Source organism: Pleurodeles waltl, chromosome 2_2 (assembly GCF_031143425.1).
Source record: "Pleurodeles waltl isolate 20211129_DDA chromosome 2_2, aPleWal1.hap1.20221129, whole genome shotgun sequence".
In the NCBI taxonomy this organism is placed as follows: Eukaryota; Metazoa; Chordata; class Amphibia; order Caudata; family Salamandridae; genus Pleurodeles; species Pleurodeles waltl.
Window position 1 is genome coordinate 988,987,217 of NC_090439.1, and position 18,000 is coordinate 989,005,216.

The 18,000-nt window shown below is 44.1% G+C and overlaps 1 protein-coding gene across 10 annotated transcripts in view; it reads right to left on the bottom strand.

Annotated features, from left to right (window-relative positions):
* ZHX1 (zinc fingers and homeoboxes 1) overlaps positions 1 to 13,172 on the bottom strand; it is a 178,077-nt gene extending 164,905 nt beyond the window's left edge. For 2 of the 10 annotated variants that reach the window (XM_069220700.1, XM_069220697.1), the window contains exon 1: positions 13,059 to 13,147. The gene's annotated coding sequence lies outside the window, so the exon portion shown is untranslated. Of the gene's footprint in view, positions 1 to 12,778; positions 12,875 to 13,058 lie in introns of those variants that run through there. The other 8 variants (XM_069220698.1, XM_069220702.1, XM_069220694.1 and 5 more) reach the window with 7 other exon arrangements.
* Between the last annotated feature and the right edge of the window lie 4,828 nt (positions 13,173 to 18,000).

The window sequence follows — 18,000 nt, forward strand, 5'->3', positions numbered from 1 at the left end:
AATACTGATATCACTCATAGCTATGTATCTTCCAGTTTGTGCGTTTCGCATATGTTAAAAGCTGTCTGAAAGTTCAAGAACCAGACACTCCTTCTCCATATAGCAACATGTATGTGCATCTCCCTATGCATTGATATATTCAGCATCTGCTTTATACAGTATTATTACGAATGCTTTACATGCCTTTTCTGAAAAACAAAAAAATGGTTCAAAACTAAGGAAAGGGCCTGGACACATCTCAGGAAGGAGGTGGGGCTGATAAGGAACCTATAAAGAGTAAGGTTAGGAGCCCTGCATTAACCTTTCAATGCACATATCACTATGGCTAACATCCATACGTGAACTCTAGTCACTCCCATGGCCTGTGTTGTGGGGCAATCAGCTTCAGAGTCTCTCCGGCATTTCAAGAGGGAGAGAAGCATGCACTACAAAAGAAGCAGGACCAGAAGATAAAAAACTTCAAAGACCAAGGCTCTAAATCACATTTGGTGTCTGGAAATGGACTATAAGAAGGGGAGGTTGAGACTGCAAAAATTGTTATCTGCCAAGCAGACGGGCTCTGTGAGTAGAAGCTCTGCAAGAATTCTGCCTGTGACCAGGAATGGGTGCCAAGGCACCCTGCTGGGTGAGTGAACATAAACCAGGGAAACCAAGATCACCTGCTGTGGAGCCTGCAGCACCAGCGCCTACCTGCTTCAGAAGACCAGTATGTCCCGTGAGGAAAAGGAGAGAGTCAGATGTAGCGAGATCTAGGGAAGAGCCCTGTCAAGTGGACTCCCTGTGCAAGGAGGCAGCTGTTGCATAGAATGGGCCACTGTCCATATGCAGATTCAAGTCAGTGACCCCTGTATGCCAGGAGAGGGCCGTTGTGTACATAGCCATGAGCAGAGTGCCATGTGGGTTGAGTAAAAGCCTGACAGCATTGTTGCAGCAACTCTGTATGCAGGGAGAGGACGCAGTTGAAAATACTGCCAGATAACAAGGGCTGAAACCTCTGCGGCACCTTATCGGTGATCCTGTATGCCAGGAGGAGCCGTTGTGGTAGAGAATACCGTGTGGTGAGGGCTGGCACCATGGTTGGTAGTGCTGTGGCAACCCCGTATCCCAAGAAGCGGCTATCAGTATCAAGTGTTCTGTGGAGGATCTGGCCGCTGCCCGAGAACTGTAAAGTGTGATTGGTAGGTCACAAAGAAGCATCAAGGACTGCTTCTGAGTTGGCCCATTGAACTGAGGAGAACATTGCGGGCACATCACTGAGATTCTGACTGGGAGCATCAGAATCCAACCACTTCGCCCCTGTTGTGGAGCTCAGAACTTACCATGCAGGAGGAGCACCTCTGATCGCTGCTGGAGCCAACTGCATGAGCTCAAGCAAGACCTCGAGCCTGTCAGTTACTGCAGCGCCTCCCATGTGCAGCCAACTTGCCGAACAGGACCAGAGCATCGCAAGTGCTCGCAGGTGGGGCACCCACTGAGATACTGCCTCGCTGCTTGCTGGAGCGAGTAAGACTGGTTACAAGCTTATCAGGCCCCAGGGGACTCGCTGTTAAGAGCTCTGTGATGCAAAGACACTTATCACTATGTTCTAAGAGTCAAAGTGAACTCTTGAGTTCAGGCTTACTAGTGAGCATTCCCTAGATGCAGCCACTAGTGAATGGGGAATATCTCCAACCACATTCCAAAGGGTGGGACAGGTATTTGCCAGTAAAACACTACAGAGCCCTGACCTCAAGAATAAAAGTGTTATTGTTTATCCATTTTGTGACATTTTTTGAAGCACAGAGTTAAAATAAAATACTTTTTATTATAAAAATAAGTTTTTGAGTGGACATTGATTTATTGACACTGTTGTGCGTTCTTTGAGTTATGAGCAAAAACAACAAATGATGGACGGAATGCTGAACAAAGCAAACATTCACCCCCAGTCACAGATCGGGCCTAAATCTATATTTTTTTTTTTCCTCACCATGCCATTACAAGTTGGACCCAGCCATATGCAAATCAGTCCTGACCCTGCTCCCTATGGGACAGTCCAGCCCGCACTGCCGGGCCAGGTCCTCCCTGGACCTGAAACAAGCATCCAGTGACTGGCTTCAGGGATCACCCCCTCGTCAGCCAGGCTAGCTTGAATCCAGTGGCATAGAGAGCACAAAAACCACATCTGGGCATACTCTTCCCACTTAGGGTGGCAAACTCAGACAGAACACATTGATGGACGGAATGCTGAAAAAATCAAACATTCACCCCCCCCCCAGTCACACATATGGGCCTAAATCCATCATTTTTTCCTCGTCATTCCAGTTTGGACCCAGCCATGTGAAAATCAGTCTTGACCCTGTTCCCTATGGGAACAGTCCAGCCCGAACTGCCAGGCACGTCCTCCCCTGACCAGAAACAAGCATCCTGGGATGCTTGGTTGAGGACCCCTGGACTGGCGAATGGGCACTGTGGGACCAACAGGCTAATCTTCAAATAATGGGCATGGTCAGAGATGGCACGAACGTCAATTTTGGTGTTAAGGAGACTAGGCAGTCAGCACCAGAAAACTAAAAAGTAATCAATTTGGGAGAATGTCTTATGGACATTGGAAGTAGAACATATAGTCCTGCTCTTGAGGGTGGTGGTGACGCCAGGCATCCATTAAGGCCCAGTTCAGTATTCCCTGAGTCAGGGCTGTTAGTGTGCTAGAATCATCCCGTCAGGGAAGAGAACAGTCAATTTGTGGATCTAGAGGAATATTAATGTTGCTGCCTAGCACTAAGTCTCCTCTATGAAAATGGGAGATCCTCTGGAAAAGGTCAGTAAAGAACTCCTCCCATTGGGAACATACAATCAGGTGGAACCAACCGTGCCTCATATGCCTATTTGTCGTCCTTTGTGGTCTTTAGGAGTGCTGTCGAAGGCAAAGGAGAGATCTTGGTAGAGTAAGATAGCTACTCCCCAGGACTTGTGAGTGTAACAAGAGTGAAATTGTGTGGGGTACCAGTAGGAGTGAAGGCAGATGTGTCTCCTGCAGAGAAGTGCCACATCAACCTCGGAGGCAAAAACATTTTATTAGTGCCCACATTTGAGCATGGTGTTAAGGTCCTGTATGTGAAGGAAAAGAATATTGAGAGTAGTCATGAATAAGCATGTATATGTGTTCCCAACACATCCAGAGCAAAACGGAGTGGTTCCCATCACACCAGAGCAGCATGTTATGTACTTTAGCTTCAATAACAGTGAAAAATGAACATAAGTCATAAATAACAATAACAGAGGAAAAGGGGCGAGCAGCGGGGGATCCGGCAGGCCCCAGCCATCAAGAAAACCGGTACTGAATTAAAGGCAAAGATTAGAAGGAGTATAAAAATGTACTCTTAAAGACAAGTATATAAGGCAATCGAGAAGGGGCAAGATCGTAAGTAGTTCCAACATGCCCTGCATCACACACACACACACACACACACACACAATGTGACTGAGAAAGAGAAATCAGTCATCGGCAGGAGAAGAGGAAACTTATCCCCTCCCTGATCAATCACAAAGCAAAGGAAGAACCCAATCAAAGTCCTACTGAAGGTGGCAAGGCACCCAAGGCAGCGAGTCTTCATCGGAAGAGGGAGAACGGTGGTCTTTATCAGCCTGTTGCTTTTGCTTCCGTACTTTCCTCTTGGCCTGTCGTGAGGGTTGGAAGAGCCAACCCCACCCCCTCAATCCACTAGGGCCATCCTATCAACAATTAAGAGGACCTGATCTGCCACTATTGTCTGCACCGTAGTCAGGAGGGCGTCAGTCTGGCGCACTGACTAGTCAAGATCAGTTATGGCTCTAAAAAAGTCCTGGCGAAGTGATGTGAGATCTTTACATAATTTCTTTGGTCACGGGGGCATGATTGTCCAAGACCCCACTCTGAGCCAGGAGCTGAGGCTGTGGGTCCCCATCCGCAGAGCAGGGGTTAGGGAGAACCAGGATTGTGGAGCATGTCTTAGATCAAGGAAGAGCGCTGAGGCTTAGATTTATCTGTTGCCTTTGTAAAGCTAGAGCAACACGAATCCTATCTGTGGCACTCAATAGGATTGGTTCAGTACCCCTGCTGATAAACTTCAAGCTTGCGCCGTCTGGGAAGAGGGCACAGAATGTATCTATAAAGTGAGGTCCCAATATGCCAAGCCTTGCTCAGATATTCGCCACAGCTGCCCACTGTGCTGAAATCGATGTGCATATGAGATCTCCACTAGGACACCTGACAAAATGCACCGCAAGAGGGGACCTTGCACAGCCACTGTGCGCACACACAAAAAAGAGGGGGGAGTATCAGCACACCACCAACAGGCCCGTGTAGCAGTCTGATAATCCAATATGGTGCAACTCACAGGCTCCAATGCAAGGCGTATGCCTCGTTCCTCTCATTCACTCCAGGAGGGTGGGTCCACATGCCCATACAATGCTGTAGACAGTGTAAGGCTGGGCCATGCAGGGGGGGTCGCCACTTCTTGGATCCGCCCTCCCACCTCATCCGCCTATTACCATAATTTCCATAATCACTTTCTAGACTCTTCCTTCCTCTATCCCGCCTTTGACTCAACCCAAACTTCAACTAACTAATATGATCTCCCAAATAACACTATCTAGACTCTTCCCTCCACTTTGCCTCCTTTATCCTCTTCAACCAAACAGACTCACATGTCAACAGCTAAAATTAACAACTCCTATTTCCTTATACTAGTCCACACTAATTCTTTGGGTTCCGGAGTAGGATGCTACTTGCCAAAAAGCACTTCAACACCTTGTCCGGTATAGTAAGCGCTATATAAATACTAGGACATTACACCCGGATAGTATGCATCTATTACTAGCCCTTTGATAGGCTGACATGAAATATACCTATTCTGCCACAATGCTACGAGCGATGGCATAAGGATGAAATAAAATGTTCACAATGAAATTGTATCAAAGTACCCTATTTCAGAATACAATGCCCTATACCTATAGAGTCAGTCCTTCAGAGTTTACTGTAGTAGGTTGATATACTTGTGTGACACCCTCAATAGATTGTGGCTTTTTATGCAGCATCGTTCTGCATGCCATGGCTTAGGTCCCGTATTTATATGGAAAAACGCAACTCTTCATGAACGAAGTAACAATAGTTTTAAAATTATTAGTAGTCGTGGGTGGTGCATGTGCAACTGAATCTCTGGGCAGCAATACCACTATCCTTTATGAGAGCGAATGTATTCTGCCAGTCTTTGGGAGGTATACTAAACACAGCATGTATTCTAGCATTACGGTCATCTTATGGTAAAGGTACTACAACTTGATAGCATGCTGCTAGTCTTGGGAGGACTGAAATGAGTGCATGTGGTGTGGGTACTACCCGTCTACTTTCAGCTCTAGTTGCTATACATAGGCATGGATGAAACGCTACTCTGGCAATGATGCAAACTAGACATAAGGTACAGGTGGCAGATACAGTGCTTACATTATCATCTTGCCTTTGCAATGATGCCACAAACTATACATAAGAGAGGACTGAAATTCTTGTTCATATGAAGTCAATTATATTTGTACTGCCAACCATGGATTTAGCTGGTGCCTCCTGCTGCAGGGAAAACCAAGGTTCTGGAGCCCCAGCACTTCAACTTTGTTTTCAATTCTCGAAAACCATGACTGGAGCAAAGCAACACCATAGGGATAATCACATGGCAGTCCATGTCTTCTAAACGCTACAAGCTCCTACCCACTATCTTCTATGGTTTCTTACTCACCTTCTCCATGCCCAGTACCCACACAGTCTCTGTACCAAACCCAAAAGTTAAATGTTTGCAAAGCCCAATCAGTGTCTACTCCCCTATGCCACCTATGTTCAGTGAACTTGGGACTCCTCACCACACTTTAAAACCTCACATGTAGTCCACTTTGTTGCAGGATAACAGTCTGGCAATTAGCACCCTGCTAATCATATTTGTTCCTGCTTGTAAATTTCCTAAGGTAGGCAATATGCTTTATTATAACACTGGAATGTTGGGAGCTCCACTGAAAACAATGGAGCGCTCAGGGATCCTAATAGCCTGTAGAAGCCTGGAGCTCCAGCATTCCAATGTTGTGTTCACAGCTGAACAAAGCCCTCAAGGAGCTGAGAGGATATCACTCCCCATGGGCTCTGTGAGGTCTGTGTTTTATTAATTAGAACATTCTGTCCTCTAGTGATGGAATGTTCTAATGGCTGTATAGCCCTCCGTAGCTGGGCTATACCGTCATTAAAGGCCTGAGCGGAAACATTGGAGAGGGCCTTTAATGGCTGGTATAGTTTGTTACAGCGGGCTATAAGGCTATAATCTTGCTCCCATGCTGCATCTCTCACTCCCACAGCCGATATGCAGACAGAAGAAAACCAGCCCCTAAAGAGTCATCACTCCCCCCAACCAACAAACCGCATTTTGTCAGCTAATTCCATGACAAGGTCAGTTTCCACCAAACCAAGGACAGCAGCTGTGTGCTATAAAATCAGGCCACACTCGGCCAAACTACATAATAAATGGTGTTTGCTAACAAGCGCGGCTTTCACTCAACATGCGGCTCAATACTCTGACAGTTTGCTAAACTGGTTGATCATAATCCAGTTTTTTTTTTTTGTTTTTTAAATGGTACACACATTTATTTTACACAATGTTGGTCGCCAATGAGCAGTTAGGGTCAGTCACTAATTTCTGAATACATTTAAGCCAACCTTTGCATAAAGGTGGAACTTTACGCAGACAGTGTTCTTTCATTGGTTTGGTGTATAACCGTTAAGATGTTTTTTGAGACCTAACTCTTTAAAAAAGAAGCTGATTGGCTAGAAAGGATTTAAACTTTTGTATATCACTGTCGTTCTAATTTTTTCCCTCATCAAATGTGCTTGATTGGAGGAGTGTTAAAAAATATTTTTGTTTTTGGCCATCTTCAAAATCACGATTTAAAAAAAAAAAAATTACATTTTGTACTGTTGAAAAAAAGCTTCCACAGCCATAGTGCCACCATGAAAAGAGACCAACCACAGTGCAGTGATGAGTGACACCCAGAGGTGTAAAAAAAACAAAGAACAGAAAAAAAAAACAGGAAAAATATGCGAAAAACTTCCACCATCTGCCATGCTCAAGACATTTTGCCTACCGGAAGAAATAAAAAGAGCAAACAAGACACCATGACAGGCGGGGCGAGTTATAGTATGCGCTGTGTGCGTTCCTGACCATAACTAGTGAACTTCAGTGGTTTGGGGCCTCTGAGCAAGAGAAAGATCAGGACTATTAGACACCTTGTTTGCGGATGCAGTGTTTAAGGAAAGATGCTTTTCAATATAGCAATTAAACTGACATATAAATATCAAAAAGAGAATACAACAATGCATCATTTTCTTTCTCACTGTTTATTACATAGACTCCAGCCCACTACAATAATTTGTGCTATATTAGTTGGAAGCAGAGTCCAAATAAAATAAATAAATAACAAAACAGTTCACAGCAGTGATCTTTCTTTACATACAGTCTGGGACAACTAGGAGGTAAATAACTGTTAAGATTCTGTATCACAGGGATTTCTTACATTACTAACCTTCTTCCTAATTCCAATTTTATTTGTAAGGCGATTTCTGCCTCCCAAAAAGTATGTATTCTCTTATTGGTGAGAGAGTCCCTACTCTCAGTCTGGAATTACTACAGAATACTGGTAACAAACCCCCCTTTCCTATAATTCACAAGGATAACTTAAGAAATGCCTAACTTGTCAGGAAGGTAAAAAGGGAAGCAAGCTTGGACTTGCATGGATAACACAAAAGAAAGGAATAAGTGTTGTGGAACCCATGTTATTGTAACCACCAGAAGTAATAAAACATTCAGCTCCGAATACAATGCATTCTGAACACAGCAAATGCAACCAACAGAGGAAACAAAGGTAAGGAAGGAGATCCAAATGTTTCCCCTCGAGAAGGCCACCCATCCCCTTGCACACAATTTGTAATGCTCATCGCCATATGCAATGTCTCTTGTGTTGGATCTCGATAAGGGAAACACGAGCTTCCAATATTTGAGACCAGTGGTGGCTCTAATGCAATGGCTCAGAGAAAAAGTGAAAGAATCTCAGAACCGATGCCCCATGGCTAAATAATGGTCAAACTGTGTAAACAGTTCTGATATTTCGTTGCAAACAAAACCACATTTTTGACATGGAGCTTTTGGGGTTGCCTTTTTCCTACAGGAGAGGATAAGAGAAACAAGTCTAGCAGTACCACATCCTGAGAGGTGTGCTAGTTCAATAGCTTTTTGGGTAAAAGGAGAGGTTTAGTCCAGGACAGACTGCCTTAGGACATATTAATAACAATAACTTTGAAAGAATAGAAATGGCCTCTAGAAAAGTAAAATTACTAGGAATTTGACAGTCTTATCAGCCTCAAAGGGTGAAATCAGGTCTTAATTATTGCTTACGATAGAGGGAAGGAAAAACTAAGTGCTTTGTTGTCTAAAAGGATCCTTTGGTACCAAGGTAACTCCATGGTACTTTAAAGACCTTCATACCTACTTACTAAATCGGCAAAGTAGCTGAGATGACCCAAGCAGACCACTTCATTTAAAAAGCATTGGCAAGGCCAATAGGTCTCGCCTGTGCAAGAGCTATTGGCCTTGCCAATGTGTTTTAACAATGTTTGTCAGCAGCGTGGCTGCTGTTCACCGTGGCTAAAAGTCAGTGGCATAGAAGAGTCACATGGAGAGTCAAAAAGTGAAATGGCGAAGAGTAGACTGTTGTAAAGTGGAGAGGCAGAGAGTGTTGTGTGCTGGAGTGGCACAGTGTGGAGTTGCGCAGAGTGGCATACACTGGAGTGGCACAGTAGAGTGGGCTGGTGCAGAGTGTTGCAGAGTATAGTGGTACAGTACAGGGGCACTGAATTCAGCAGTGTACAGTACAGTGTTGCAGAATTCCGTGGTGCAGGTTAGAGTGGAGTGGTGCATCGCAGAGTATTAAAGTAGCATAGATTACAGTGGCGTAGAGTGCAACATTGCAGAGTAGACTGCCAGAGTGCAATGATTTAGAGAGGCGTAGAGAGCAGTGTAAGAGTACAGTGACGCAGACTGGAGTGCAGTGGCATAAAGTGCTATGACAGAGTGCAGTTGTGTAGAGTACATTGGTGTAGAGTACAGTGGATAAGAGTAGAGTGGCTCAGAGTGCAGTGGCGTGGAGTGGTGGAGGGTAGAAGGCAGTTGCATGGAGTGTAATGGCAGAGTAAAGTGGTGTAGAGTGCAGCAGAATAGAGTGCAGAGTAGATTAGAGTGGAATGGTATATAATGCAGGGGCGTTGAGTGTCACAGAGTAAAGCGCATTGGCATAGAGTGCAGTGTTCGAGTGGCATAGAGTGGAGTTGTGCGGAATAGGTTGGTGTGGCCCAGACTGGACTGGTAAAGAGTGAGGTGGCAAAGAGTGCATTACCATAGGGAAAGTGGTGCAGAGTAGAGAGGTGTAGCATGAAGTGGCATAGAATGCAGTGGCAGAGTGGAGCAGTGCTGAGGAGTAGACAGGAGTGGCATTGTGTAGGGTATGCATACTATGGTACCGCACTGTCATTACAGACAACACATTTTCAATTGAAATGATCATTACATTTGCACAGATATACAGTTTTATCAATAAAACTAGTTAGTGCACAAACAAAAATGTGTGGAAATATCATCACCTCATGTGATGATTTGTTTTCATCATAATAAAATATGTTTCCAACACACTTCAGAAATAACTAAAAATGTGATTCATTGGTGTTTCTAATTTTGCTATATTTGGAAATACTTACACAGTTCATTTAAATGTGTGCTAGAAAAAAAACATCTTTCCTACCCACAATAACCAACAAGACTGTCACATAAATCCTCTCACTTTGAAGTTAGAGAAAGAAAAGTAAACAAGCGCTCTTGGAAGAAAGGCCTAACATTCGTATTTGGGCTTTGAATGCACAGCAAATGTGACAAGATAATAAGATTTAAAGGCCTGTTAACAGAAAGCGAGTTTATGGAACAATATGGTAAACTAGGGTTGGGCAACGGATGAGACAAACTGAAGCTGGACAGCCTAAAGCAAATAAAGACAGCACATGGAAAGCCAGAAAATGTGCATTACAAACCACAAAGCCAATGGTAATCAACTGGCAAAATGCATTCCTGGGTCAACTTTGAAAGTCCCCACGATGCCTTCAGCAAACCAGATAGCTGCAACCTAAAAACTGCAGAGCAGCCTTGAAACCTCAACAAGGAGAAGGCTCTTCATTACTCTGTAATTTCTGCAAAGCATCTCATTGTTTTCCCTTACTTCTTAAAGACAAAGGGGCATCTGGACTGCTGAATGATGACTGCCATTTCACTTGACAAGTGAAGACTCTAACCCATCCCATTTGTTTTCCATACTTAAAGCTATATTGGGTGAAGTTACTGTATCTTTGTTTACCATAAAAGGCCTGGGAAGTTATAACCATCCACAACTGGCCACTTCCAGTCAGGGAACCAAAGGTCAGATTTACAACCCTCAGTGTTTGCAACTCGCAATCACTGATGTACAACGTTGTCTGAGACACTATTTGGGGTTATCAAATGAGTGACAAGGGTCCGTATTCATAGGCAGTTCGCAATTTAAGACCCAATGGGAATGGCCAGCACGCACAGAGATGGTGGCCTGCTGGGGTCAGCAGATAACCATGTCTGTGACTGCTTTTTAAATAAAGCTGGGTTTTTTTCTTTTTTTTAAATGCATCCTGTTTTCCTCAAAGGAAAACAGGATGCATTTCAAACAAAAAAAGGAACTCTCCATTTTATTATTTTTTTTTTTTTTTTTATTCTTAAAAAATGTTGGTGCCCCTATTCACAAAGTGGAAGGGGTCCTCTGAGGACCCCATTCACAATTGTGAATGGCTTACTGCCTCCTTCACGGCATTGGTAAAGTATGAATGTTTTGTGACCACATTCATAAACGTGCAATTCGGTATTAGGCAGGGACGCCCTATACATACCCATTCCTAACACTGAAGTTACTAACTTGCAATTTGCCTCTGATATACGCCAAAACCCATTTTACCGGTTGCAGACAGCCCAAGTAAAATGCATCGTACATCTGGCTCTAACTCCTGCTCTGCCTAAATAGGATTACTTGAATCACGAATTTGAGTAAATCCCAGATTCAGAGCCCTAAGTATCAGAATAAAGAGAACAGACACATACAACTGCCTGAAATGCCACTTCACAGTCGTAGCATCTATGCCCATGTTTGGAACAGACTTCTAGAACAGTTTCAGAAAGCCATGGGCACATACAGACGAGTCTTTTCCAATGAGATAAAACAGACATTCATACTACAAAAAAATAGAAACTGAATGGCAACGAAAAAGTTACAAGTAGAAGACGCATATGATACTTTGTGTCCACTCCTGCGAGAATAACAAAACAAATAGAAGTGCTTAACCGCGTGCACACACAGTTACAAAGTAGCTTGTGGATCTTTTCATTGGAAACGTGTCACAGAATAGCACGGGGGAGAGAAAGATGGCACATGCCAAGTGTTACGTTTCAGCTGTTAAACTTGAATAAGAGTGACAGTAGTTACAGTACGAAACTTAAACTGATCGGGTGAATCTGCAACTTCTCTAAAAAAACAATGTTTATATTGCAACATGTAAATAGTTTCTTCATTTGTATTAAACAGGTCCGATAATCAACAAACGGAAAAACGTACTCGCCTTCTCCACGCCACTGATGATCAAAATCAGTTTTTATAATTAGTAAAAAATCACTTGCATTAATAACAGCATTATGCCAAGTGACTGGAAACGGGGGTGGATTAACTTTTTTTTTTTTTAAACAAACCTGTTTGCAGAATTTAAAATAAAAATATCACAACTCCTCAAACAGTAAGCTAAATTGCTAAGTGAGATGTTTACGTCAGTCATTCTATGTAAAAGCTGTGTTACAACGCGACTTGTATTTTACATGGAGGCCCACAGTAAAGAAAAGAACAAAACGGCAAAAGGAAAAGAAAAAAAAAGTCATTTTGAAATCAGGTGCAAACCTCCTCTGGCTTCATAAACCCGAAGTAGGAAATTCAACCAATCGCGTTAAAGGTTCACAATACCATCAACCCTCTACAACGCATATGACTGGCGGACATGTAAACGTAAAGAGTGGAGGAAGAAATGCGACACTGCAGTTTTGTTGCACGGCTTTCTAAAACAATAACAAGCCGAAAAAAATGCAATTAAAGGCCTTTATTTGCTTGGGAACAGCAGATGGAGTCGCAGGTCAGGGGTTGGGTCAGTTACGTTTCTAACATCCCGATAAATCCCATCAATACCCCTAAACACGAAGCAACTGCCGGAGGCGTTTATTCTGCCTCCCACAGGGGTTTCTCGGCGCAGTACTCGCCGTGCACTCGAGCAGAGCAACACGGATGCAAGTTCAAACCAAGTTATCCAGAAAGAGTGCAGTCAAAGGCCACCGTGGGAGGAGAGGGGTGTGAGAAGCGGAAAGTTGAAACGCAGCCGCCTAGACGAAACCCGGATTGCCCATTCGGCATGCCTGCGCCGGTTAGACGCGAGCCTCTCCCCCGCCCGGGCAGCCCGTCACTGCTCGAGCATTGCCCATTCACAGCACCCTCGCCCCTCCTGCCCCAGAGGGCAGGGAGCCAGACAAAGGAGAGGGAGGGGTTAGGACATCCCTGCGTCTGGCAGCCCGCGGGACTTCAGCCGCCCCCACCATAACGCCCCCGCCCCCAAGACTCCGAGCGAGAAGGTTACCCGCGGCGCGGCCCGGCCATCCGGAGCTGCTGTCCAGCCGCTGGCTCGCCGATGATCCCGCCCGAGTCTGCCCGCAGCCACCCGCTACTCTCACCCCTCCCGCCCCGCCAGCCAATCAAGCACACGGAACCGCGCTACCGGTGCGGCGGCTCGCATTGTTTTATTACTGGCAAGGGGGGGGGATTTCCCTGTCTGGAGGTGGAAAAGCCTGCAAGCCTAGCTGCGGCGGACTAAGCCGGACACTTGTGAGAGGTTTCAGAGGTGGCGAGTCAGGTCCTACCTGGCAGTGCCCTCTGGTACACCGCCCACTCCTCCTCACCGCCTGGCAGCCATCTTACAGAGCCCAACGTAACACCATGAGAGCTGGGCGGGACGCGGTGTAGGCCGCGGCGCCTCGAGACTGACAGAGAGGACGGACTAATGCATAGGTTTTAGCAGCCATCTTCAGCTTTGCGTTTCCAGCGCAACCCCTTAAAGAAGTATTCACAAGCAAACCGATGCTGTCTGTAGCAATAAAAATATACAGCGTTATTTCTCCGGCATTGCGTTTTAAACGTTTATTTAATTGCCTGACGCTTGACAAATCCAAATGCCACTACTTGTGTAGTAACCAAAGTTGACCGTCTTTCCAAAGAATGTTTAATTTAAAAAAAACTAATGTTTACGCTCTAATTAGTCATTAACGGGTTTGGAGCATTGGACTTAACAAGATGGCGGGCGCCTCGCTTCTAGCGCCTTCAGTATAGCAATCAGTTCTAGTTTCGAACGTCCCAGGCGCAAGACGCCGCCTTCCAACCGGGGTGTATGTTTTATCCAAAGCCTCAGGAGGGTGTGCGGGTCGTAGTCACTGGTGGGTAAACGATAGGAGGCCTTCCTAGGGCATGTTAGAAGAATTCTCATGTTCTGTGGTAGGCGTAAAAGCAGCACTGACGAATGCCAACTTGGTGTACCCCAAACGTTGGCACATGCTTCTTCCTCGGGCTTGTATACAACAGCGGTACATTTTAGGAGGCGAACACAGGTGTCAAAGTAGCTAATGTGTAGTGTCTTCACAAGCTCCTTCCAGAAAGAAGGCTCCAACCACAGGACATGATGGTGCAAAACACTTTTCAGTGGTTTGAGTGCAGAGTGAAAAACCTCATCCATATTAGATCGGCCCGCAACTTCTTCAACCCTCAACTTGGTCTGAACCATAACATTTCCATCCGCCTAACTTCCACTAAACTCGAAGAATAGGACACATCTCTGCCCTTATAAATATAACTGTAAACGGAACAGCTATCCTAATGAACAAAAGAAGAAATAAACTTAAAACCCCTAGAAGTGAGCACCTCTGAAAAGAGTTTGAAACTTTCACTTGGTGTCATGAAAAATAATTACAACCTACAAGATTAAATCTCACGAAATGGTAAGCACCTGTTTCTAAATAGTATATGGCGTTTTATCCTGGCTTAGATACTCATTTCTTTTTGACTCTTAAATATGCTGGGCCCTTCCAGATCCCATTACTCTTTATCCTCACACCACATCTTTGCTTTCTCATCACACTGGTTCACATATTCGCTATTCTGTTTCCTACACCTATGTGAGAATTTTACCACAGTGTTCAAGTCCCATATTCTATAGTCCTCGGTCTTGCTAGAGGTCCTGAACATTTTTATAAACTACCGTTGCCTGGTGAATGTCAGTGTACTGTTACACTAGGAGTGTCAAAGTGAGAGAGGGGAAACTGGCGTTGCACACTGTTGAGATCTCAAAGACGCTGCCAAACAAGGTAGGAGTGAATTCAGGTTTATTTTAAGAAAGTACAGAGCCACCTTGATAACGTGCTGCCCGCACCTCTCCAACCGCCGTACTACCGAGAACACATTCTACATTCTACCCTCAAGGCCCGCATTACACAAATCACCCCACGAGCCCTGCATTCCACGTTCCACATGCAACATACCATCTTTCCTTTTTTTTTTTTTTTTTTTTTTCACAACTTATAAAGACAAACAAAAACACAGTGAACAACAACAGAGAAAAAAATATATAAAATAGAAAGATAAAGTAACCCACCAGATCCGCAAGATACAAACTTAAAAAGAACTCTGAAGAAGGAAAAGGAAGTCTTAAAACTAAAAGAAAATTACTGATCGGATCTTAGTTTCCATGGTAAAAATCTTTCACGGGAAGATCTGCGTGGAAATCCTTCCGTACAACCTAAGGAAGACTTTTGTGTATTAAACTTATGCGAATTTTGAACATGTATCATAGAGCTTCCACCATAACCCCTTTCACCTTCCTTGCTGGTGTCACTCTCATCACTAGCACTCGACGCAGGACCCTCGGATAACTTTACCACCTTGGATACGTTCCACCAGCGACCATCATCAACCATAATTGCACTCCCACAAACTTTTCTCACCCTAACAGGTTTTCCAAAACTAACTCACCTTTTTTAATAGACATACTTTTTTTTATTCGCACCAAATCTCCAGGGCAAACCATACACAACTTGGTGGCTTTGATCGTATCGCATGCGTTCTTGTCCTGACCACACCTTTTCCCAATCGACTACACTCTTCCTTCCACACAGTCTTTTGCTCTTCAAAGAACTCGCTAACCATGATGGGAACAGAACAGTGGTTGGTTTACGACCTCTTAATGCTTCAAAAAGGGACACATTGGTTAATGAATGGGGTGTGGAACGATAAACCCACAACATGGTGCTCACTGCCACAAGGATGTCGTAAGTATTGTATCTAGCCCATTTTATACAATCCCCAACCACTCTATTCATTCTTTCGACCATGCCATTAGTCTGGGGGTGATATAAAGAACTTCTCAAATGCCTAATATCAGATTGTTTCAAGAAGTCCTCCATTTCTGAATTAACAAACTATACCCCATTGTCCGAAATAATGGTTTCCGGAAAGCCCTCTTGCATAAAGACTTCTTTAAGGAAGTTAACAGCATTGGTCGCTGATGGAACAGCGCAAAAACGAACCTCAGGCCATCTACTGTGATAATCCATATGAACAAATGCATATCGTAACTTGTGAGGGAGAAAATTAAATGGCCCAATCATGTCTATCCCCACCTTAGACCACGGTCTTACAGGAACCTCAATAGGATGCAAAGGTGGAGTACGTACTATCAACCCCTTCTCTGCAGAATTGCAAACAACACACCCTTTGACCACAACATCAACCTCTTTATCCATAGATGGCCACCAATAATTCTCCCTTAACCTCCTTTTGGTCATAGTCGCTCCAAAGTGTCCTTCATGTGCCAAATTTATCAGACCAGAACGTATATCTTGCGGAGGGATACACCTCTCACCCCTCAATAGTATCTGATCTTCTATTGAAATTTCATTTGCAACTTTATAAAATGGTTGTAATGGTAAGGTAACATTATTTTCTTACGGCCACCCATTGGTTACAAATTCTCTAACCTGGGCCAAAATCGGATCCTTTAAAAAGGCCACCTCCCAATCAGTTTTGCTATAGGCCTTGGACACTGGAAGATCCACAATGGCAACAAAACAATCCTCTCTATCATCTGCAGAGTCAAAATCATCCAGCCCTTCCATAGGTAATCTAGAAAGGAAATCCGCTCTCACATTGAGTTTCCCTGGCAAAAACTTAACCTCCACGTCGTACTGCAACAATTTAGCAGTGAGACGGGCAATACGTGGGGTAGTATAGTTGGTTTTATCCCCACTGAGAATGTAAAGTAGCGGTTTATGATCCATCACAATGACAAACCTTCTGCCCCACACATAACTTCTAAACTTTTCGCTTGCCCAGACACAAGCCAACAACTCTTTCTCTATTACAGAGTAATTCAGTTCGGCTTCTCTCAATACTCCAGAAGCATAACTGATTGTGGCTTCACCTTATTCAGTGTCCTGGACTAGAACAGCACCCAGTCCATACTTGCTTGCATCAACCATTATCTTACAAGTTAATAATGGATCGTCTGGGCGTAGTGCTTTGGCATTGGTCATTTCAGATTTTACCAACTCAAACGTGTTCTGACTATCCTTGTCCCACGTAAATTCAATACTCTTCTTCAACATATTAGACAAACATTTCATCTTGGAGGCGTAATTAGGAATAAACCTGGAATATAATTCACATAACCCTACAAAAGAGCACAGCTCATCCTTATTCTTTGGAGGAAGACAATTGCGAACAGCACCCACCAACCCAGGTCTCAGTTTGACACCCTCCGACGAAACAACATGCCCTAAAAACTCCAAAATTCACACTTTTTATCTTTAACAACCACCCCATTCTACTAAAAAATCTGTAACACTAGCTTAAGCACCGTGTCGTGTTCTGGTAACTGTTTGGCAAAAATCTGTACATCATCCTGGAACACCAGGACACCTTCAACATCTTTCAGCAGTTGTGACATGATGCGTTGAAAAACAGAAACAGCTGAAGCAAGACCGAAAGGCATCCTACGAAATTGGAAAGTACCAAAAGGCGTGTTGAAAGCAATATAATGCCTAGAGTCTTCTTCAAGGACAACCTGGTGATATGCCGAAGCCAAGTCAATTTTTGAAAACCACACCGCACCACTAAGTTTCTCAAGCAAATCATTAATCCTGGGTAACAGAAAGGAGTCGACCCAAATCTCTTTGTTGAGACTCCTTTAGTCAACACATAAGCGCATCTCGCCACTGCGTTTGCGAGCGACAACAGTTGGGGACAACCATAAGCTAGACTCAACCGGCTCAATTACCCCTGACAATTGTAATTTTTTTCAACTCCAAATTAAGATCCTCCCTCAAGCTGAATGGGATCGCTCTTAATTTGTGCTTAATGGGTATGGCGCCTTTTTTAATTTTGATACTATGTTTAAATCCTTTGCTACCTCCTAATTTTTTCTCAAATACACTAGGGAACATCATATGGAGAGTTGACAAATTCATGCCACTATGGTCTTTTACTACCATTACTTGCTCAGTGGTACCTGGTCTCAGTACCATACCAAAGAGGCCTTGATGGAACCAACCTAATATATTGAGACCCTTGACAGCAACATACACCTTTACACGAATCTTGGCCCCTTGAATTCCAACACATCGTCGATGAAACCCTCCAGCTCTATCCTCCTTCCTTCATAGGAAACGGGAGCTCTGTCAGGGGGGACACAATTTCCTATCACCCCACCTTCTCTTAAACAAGTCTAAAGTTATCATTGTAATGTGTGCACCGGAATCC